The following is a 7,371-nucleotide window of genomic DNA, read 5'->3' as shown; positions in this document are numbered from 1 at the left end:
CAGGTCCCGGTGTGGGAGGAGTCAGGACAGATCCTGGGCCAAATGGGCTGTTGCTGCTGAATTGGGTGGGGAGTGAGGGGTTCAGTTTGATAGCTACCTCGGAGTTAGTGTAGGCTTTTAATCTTCAATATTTAATGGCTAACCATTGAGCTTAGGTGAATCGGAACCTTCAGAAATCTCTGACATTTTCGGATAGTTCCAGAGGCAGATTGATCACCAATGGAATTCTCAATATCCTGAACTATCCCCTTGGAGACAGCTGTATCCAAAATTCTGCCTGTTCCTGACATGTCACTCTGCTCTCTGAAGCTGAAATGGCTATCTGGCTATCAGAATATCTAGGCACTTGTGTCTCAGAACATCACTAAGCAGAATCTGACTGGGGTGAGGCGGGTGGGCAAGGGATTAATGGTAGCAACAGCCTGGGAGAATTTCTGAGCATTTTAAATAGTAGTTGTAGTATTGGACAGAGCATGAAACAAAAACTTATTGGAGTGTGTAACACACGAGTGATAACTGATCTTCCAATGCTAAAGATGCAAATATCTCTAACACTGACCTCAGCGCTGGAAATTAGAGCTACATGCATGCAGTTGACCCAGTTAATTACGCTAGAATTGTCACACTGTTTAATTTCTGGTGCACCTTTGTGATTGACAGCATAACTCCACCCAAACTCCATAAACATACTACTCACAGCCCTAGCCCAACCACACACATCAAGCCCTACTACTGACAAACATCTGAAAGCCTTTGAGATCTTTAAACACTTAACTCAGTATGGCAGTTGACATCATAAAAAGGCAATGTGTCTCCTGCACTACTCCCCTTTGGTATTTCTCTCCACAGTTGGTTGTGTTCAACTGTAGTCTGGACAATGTGATCAAGCATCACAATCTTCACCATTACCATCAACCAGAGGATCTAAACTGATATAATTCTTGTGGATGACTTGAATCTTCCTATACTCTGCACCAATCATAATTCGCTCAGATGTTCTGGAGTGGAGAGACCGGACCTGCAGGAGACACCTCGCTCAGGGCTATTCAGTGACCAAACTGAGCATGATCAAAAATTCAAGAGTGACATTGCAAGAAAACTGCAGGTACATAGATTGCAGAAAAACTGCTGTTCGGGAGTGAGTTTAAATAGTTTAATCCTAGAAAAAATATATAATTTCTAAAAAATAGTATCTACTTGGACTTCAGTAAAGAATGTTAAGAAAAAGGAAATCAAATCAAATGAAAACAGAATAATAAATAAAGGATAATAATGTTAATGTAGGTGAAGTAAAGTTGTTAGTTGTAAGTTTTGATAGGAAATTTATTGTAGAATAGCAAAAAACATTTAGAGTTACAGGATGCCAGGTCAGCTCATCCATATGGAATGTGCATTCTGTGGTATTTGCAAAGTAATGGATAAACCATGTGTTCTAGGCAAACACACCTGCAGGAATTGTCACCACTGCACAAGCCTGAGCACCAAACAGGCTCCCTTAACCCCCAGTTGTAGAACCTGTGACTACGCTAAGATGTAATGGGAGGGATAGAGAAAAAAGAAAAACTTATTGAAGGCACATATGGGTGACTATGCAGTATATATTATTTTTTATGTTTCCTTAAATTTCACTGTTTTCACCTTATATCTGTTTGTTTGACTGTGTAGCCCTGCATAAACTGTGTCAGTATGATGCCAAACTTCATGGCTACACACATGAAGTACCATAGATCAATATCTGTTTTGAGAGCAACATGAATAAGCTGTAAACTGGGCAAAGGATCCTGCTTTATGCCTTGTTCCACAACATTTCTATTCTCTCCCTGTGTTTGAAATTGAAAGATGTTCAGCAATGTCCAGGACAGGGAGGTTTACAGTAAACAGGGAGTCAATGCATTAGGATGACCAGGGATTAGGGACCCCACAGGTCTGTCTCTTGTACAGTGCATTGGTTTGTGTGTAATTTTGTTTCTCTGGTGCCATGGATCATTCCCCAGCTCTATGTTCTATAGATGCCGCTTTTTGCTAAGCAAGATGGAGGCTCTTTGTAACCAGCGGTGAGCTGAAATTGCCTGGAGACAATGATTTTCGTGTTGAGATTTCCCACCATTCAGTTTGTTGAGTGCAGTCTTTTAAGATAGGAAGCTGAATATTAATGAGGTGAGTTGAGCTGTTAATAAGACATTTTACAAGCTATAATCCTACTTTTTTTTTGCCACTGTCTAGTGAGAAACACCCATCTCTGCTTGGCAGAAGCATTAAAAATCCAATGTCAAGATCGGCCTCAAGAGACTTCTTAGAGATTCTGCCACAAATCTCGACATAGCCCATGTTGCTCAGCCCCCTGCAAGATTCTTTTTTTTTTGTTATCTGTTATCTCTGAGAAAGATACAAGAAATCTGCTAGAATATCAGATTTAGTGACTCGGAAGAATTAGAAATTGAAAGAGTATTAGAAAACACTATTTTTAGTATTAGAAACTGAGAAATGAAAAGTGCTGCAAGTAGATAAGTCTCCAGGACCTGATATTCGACATCCCAGAGTTTTGAAGGAGGTGCTGATATAGATAGTTGACGTATTACCTTCCAAAATTCTAAAGATTCTGAATGATTCTAATGGATTGGAAGCAAGCAATGTCACCCCACTATTTAAGAAGGCAGCATGCAAGAAAACAGGGAGCTATAGACAACAGGAGAACTGGCAAAGCTTGATTGGGTGAATAGATGAAAAGCTATGGCAGCAAATAAACAGTAGGAAACATTTCTTTTAAAAAACTAAAATGTTGACTAAAAATACTCAAAAAAAAATTAAGCAAGTAGGACCGATGTTTGGCTTAATCAAGAAGTGAAACATAAAAGGGGGGTATTTTCAGCATAGCAACCTGTAATTAGTGGAGTGCCACAGGGATTAGTGTTGGACTACAATTATCTACATTATAAATAACTTGGAAGAGGAAAGTGAATGTACTCCAGCCAAATTGCAGATGACACAAAAATAAGTGAGAAGGTAAGTGGCCGGGATGACACAAAGTCTGCAGAGGGATATATATAAATATAAAAGTTAAAACTTGGCAGATAGAATATAACATGGGGAAATGAAAGGTTAATGCATTTGGCAGGAAGAACAGAGGAGCTGAATATTATTTAAATGGAGAAAGGCTGCAGAAAGCTACAGAATAGGGGGATTTGGGTCACATCGCATATGAATCTCCAAAAGCAAGCATTTAAATTCAATGGGTAATAGGAAAGGCAAATGGAATGTCTGCATTTACTTCAAAAGGATTGGTGTATTAAAGTAGGGAGGTCTTGCTAACACTATAAAAGGTACTAGTCACACTACAGCTGGAATATTGTGAACAATTTTGGGTCTCTTATCTAAGAAAAGGCATACTGCCACTGGAGGCAGTTCAAAGAAGGTTCAAGAGCTTGATCCCACAATTATCTCATGAGGAAAGGTTGAGTAGATTGTGTCTGTACTCAATGGAGTTTAGAAGAATGAAAGGTGACCTTATGAAAGATTCAAGATTTTTAGGGGACTTGACAGGACAGATGTGGAAAGGTGGTTTCTCCTTTGGGACAGTTTAGGCCCAGAGGATATAATTAATCTCAGAATAGGGGGTTGCACATTTAAGACAGTGATGAGGAGGAATTTCTTCTCTGAGGGGAGTGAATCTGCAGAATTCTTTACTGCAGAGGGCTGTCAAGGCTGGGTTGTTAAGTATATCTGAGACCGGGATAGATACATTTTTAATCAGCAAAGGAATCAAGGGTTCTAAGGAAAAGGCAGACAAGTGGAGTCAAGGATCATTAGATCAACCACGATCTCACTGAACGGCAGACTAGATTCAATAAGCTGAATGGGCTACTTCTGCTTTTTTGTCTTATTCTTAAATGGAAGCTTTTTATAAAGTTGTAAATACTAATAAAAATTGTAAGGAGTGCTTTAGAGACCAAAGGGACACCAAAAAAATGGCTAAAAATTGAAATAAATTGAATGAGACTAAATTAGCTATGAACGATTATATACTGTATTGTAAAAGCTCTTACAAAGGAAGACAGTAGCTAAATGCTGGTTCCTTATGAGAAACTATTATGGGGCATGAGGAAATGGCAGAAACGTTGAACAAATATTTTATGTCTGTCTTCAAAATACAAGTCAAGGATTAGAAATTAGCCTAAGTGCTAAAGAGTAAGGAAATTAAAATACTTAATATCAACAACGAAGTGTAGGAACTAAAACCTAATAGATTTCTTGGACATGATGGTCAAAATAACAGGGCTCTGAAAGATAGTTGATACACTGGCGATGATTTTCTAAGATATTTTAGATTCTGGAATGGTTACAGCAGATTGGATCTTTGCAAACGCAACACAACCATTCAAAAAAGGTTGGAGATAGGGGAGAAAAAAAAGAGCTACAGGCCTGTTAAACTAAATCAGGCACTGGAACAGGATTAGGCTCTATTATTGAGGGAATTTTTACATTGTTCTTAAAACACTGAGTATGATCATAGTCAATGTGGTTTTACAAATGTGAAATAGTATTTGACAAATTTATCATTTTTTTGACAATGTAACAAGTAGATATTCAATGAGGTGCCACACAAATGGTTAATAAGCATGGTAAGGATTCATAGAATTTGTAGGAGTGAGCAATATATTCACATGGTTAGAGGATTTGTTAACAGATAGGAAGTATGGTAGTCATAAACAGGGCATTTTCAAGTTTATCGGCTGTGACCACTGGAGTGCCACAAGAATCAGTACTAGGACCTTAGCATTTCAGAATCTACATTAATAACTTATAGAGAGAGACCAAGATTAATTTATTTAACTTTGCTGCCAATACTATGGAAATGTAAGCTATACAGAGGCTGCAAAGAGATAATGGCAGGTTGAACGAATGGGGAACAAGATAGCAGGTGAAGTATGATGTCGGGAAATAACAACTTATTCACTTTGATTGCAAGATCAGAAATACTGAGTTTATCTTAACAGGTGTGAAATTTGTAAATGCTGATGGTCAGAGAGTCTTGAATATGCGTGAATGACAGTATGAAATTAGCACGCAGATACTGCAACTATTAGGAATGCAGATGACATGTTGGGCTTCTTTAAGTGGGATTGGGGTACAGGAATAAAGATGTCTTGCTACAACTGTACAGTACTTTAGTGAAACTGTACCTGCAACAGTGGTACAATTTTGACCTCTATATTTAAGTAAAGATATTCTGACATTAGAGGCAGCATAGGTAAAATTCACCAGATTGGCCCTTGGGCTCAGATGCTTACCCAGGATGAGAGAATGAGTAAACTGAGCTAATATTCTCTGGAGTTAGAAAGATATGAGGTGGTCTCGTTGAAAGGTAAAAGCAAAATACTGCACATGCTGGAAATCTGAAATAAATCAGAAAACGCTGGAGAAACTCAACATATCTGGTAGCATCTATGGAGAAAGAAAAACAGCTAATGCTTCAAGTCCGTTATAACTCTTTTCCAGAGCTGTTCTCTGAAATGTTAATTCTGTTTCTCTGGTGATGCTGCCAGACTTGCTGAGTTTCTCCAGCATTATTCTACATTTCTCTCAGATTTTGAAAGGGTTCAACAGGACGGACACTGGCAGGGAAATCTAAAATAGAGGCACAGATTTGGGATAAGGGGATAATCATTTTGGGGTTAAAATTAGGAGAATTTAATACACAAAAGATTATGAATTTTTGGAATTCTCTACCCCAGAAATCTTCTCAGTTGTGTTAATCCCAGAGTGTTTAGAGCACAGGTAATAAACTTCATGGGGAATGTGATGAAAACGACAAAGAATTATTCTGGAAGCAAGTAACCATCTTAAAGTAGAGGCAGTTGATAGCCGGGGGCACCTTGAACATGAGAATAGCTTTGGAAGAAACTTGGAAGTATGAAAAGCTTTGTATGTATGCTTTATAAACTATGAGAAGACATTTAGTCGAATCTAACATCAGAAAACAACGGAGTGATTAAGGAGAGTAGAAATGATAAAAGGACAATTCTAATTACAATACAGATTCTATTAATGGTGATGAATTGGTAACAGATTGACAGACAGGTTCCCAATCAAAACAGCAGTTTGTCAGGAGGGTGTTATATCCCCAGATGTGTTTAACCTGCACGATGAAGCAGTCTTCCAAGACACAGAAGATTGCAGTGACTTAAGAGGTAACACTGGAAATTGTAAATAAAGTGGAAGAAAGCAGCTTGGAACAACAACAGCAAAGGTGACTAAGACAACGGTGATAAGCAGAAACTTGATCTCAGAAGTAAAATTTGAATTAAGCAGATAAGTTTTGGAACAAGTGAGAAGGTTCACATACCTTGTGCAAATTACCTCAGAATTCAGACTTGACTAAGATTCAAAAGAGAATTGAAATGCCAAAACCAGCTTTGTTAGAATGAAAGATGCATTAATTATAATACATCGCAGAAGGTGAACCTGAATCTGAGGAAAATAATGCTGAGGTGCTATGTTTCATATTTTCGGCTATATGCCTCAGAACCATCAAAAACAAACAAAAATTCTGGCACTAAGCTGAATGCATTCAAGATGTGGATGTTCCGCATATCCTGTAAATCAGAAAGACTAACAATGAAGTGTTGGAATTGGCTGGAGAAAAGAGGAAGTCAGTGCATTACATCAATAAGACAAAGGTACGATATTTTGGTCACATCATTAGTAAAGGCAGTAGACAGAGATAATTATTTTAAGGAAAGCTCAATGTATAACTTAGGAGAAAGAAGCAAAGAAGAAAATTGAAGCCAGATATAATCATCAGGAGGCAGTTAGCTTATGTGGAATGTCTAAGACAGACTGAGATGGAGTCAACCTTCTGAGGAAATAACATCAACAAAGGGAACAGATAAAAGCCAGAAAGTTGTGGACACTCTGTCATTGAATGTTTTGAGGGTTGGGATGGCAGATTTCGACGTGTCAGGGAATCAAGAAATATGGGAAGTAAGTGGAAAGTGGAGTTGAAGCCTAAAGATTGGCCATCATAGTAAAGGATCGAGTATATGGTCTACTCATACTCATTGTGCTAACTTGTGTTCAATGGGTTGCTGGCAGCCTCCCAACAAGCCAGCAATTTGTTTTTGATATTTTAATTCTCTGCATGCACCAACACCTGCCTGCCCTTAACTTGGCGTTTGAAATTCTCCCAGGCCTCTTCACCCTTTTGTCCTCTAATATTCCTCTCACCTGTTTTGGTATCCTCATGTGTTTCTGTGTCAAATTGTATTTGATGTCACTCTTGTAAAATGACTTAGCATATTTAAATGCATTCAAGGCATTATATAAACGCAACTTACTGCTGATTTGTATTCTAGCATAATGCTTGTTTAGTCT

The sequence above is a fragment of the Rhincodon typus genome, chromosome 5 (genome assembly GCF_021869965.1).
Source record: "Rhincodon typus isolate 14 chromosome 5, sRhiTyp1.1, whole genome shotgun sequence".
NCBI classification, from domain to species: domain Eukaryota; kingdom Metazoa; phylum Chordata; class Chondrichthyes; order Orectolobiformes; family Rhincodontidae; genus Rhincodon; species Rhincodon typus.
The sequence above is the reverse complement of the archived record's forward strand: the minus strand, read 5'-3'. Positions refer to the sequence as shown.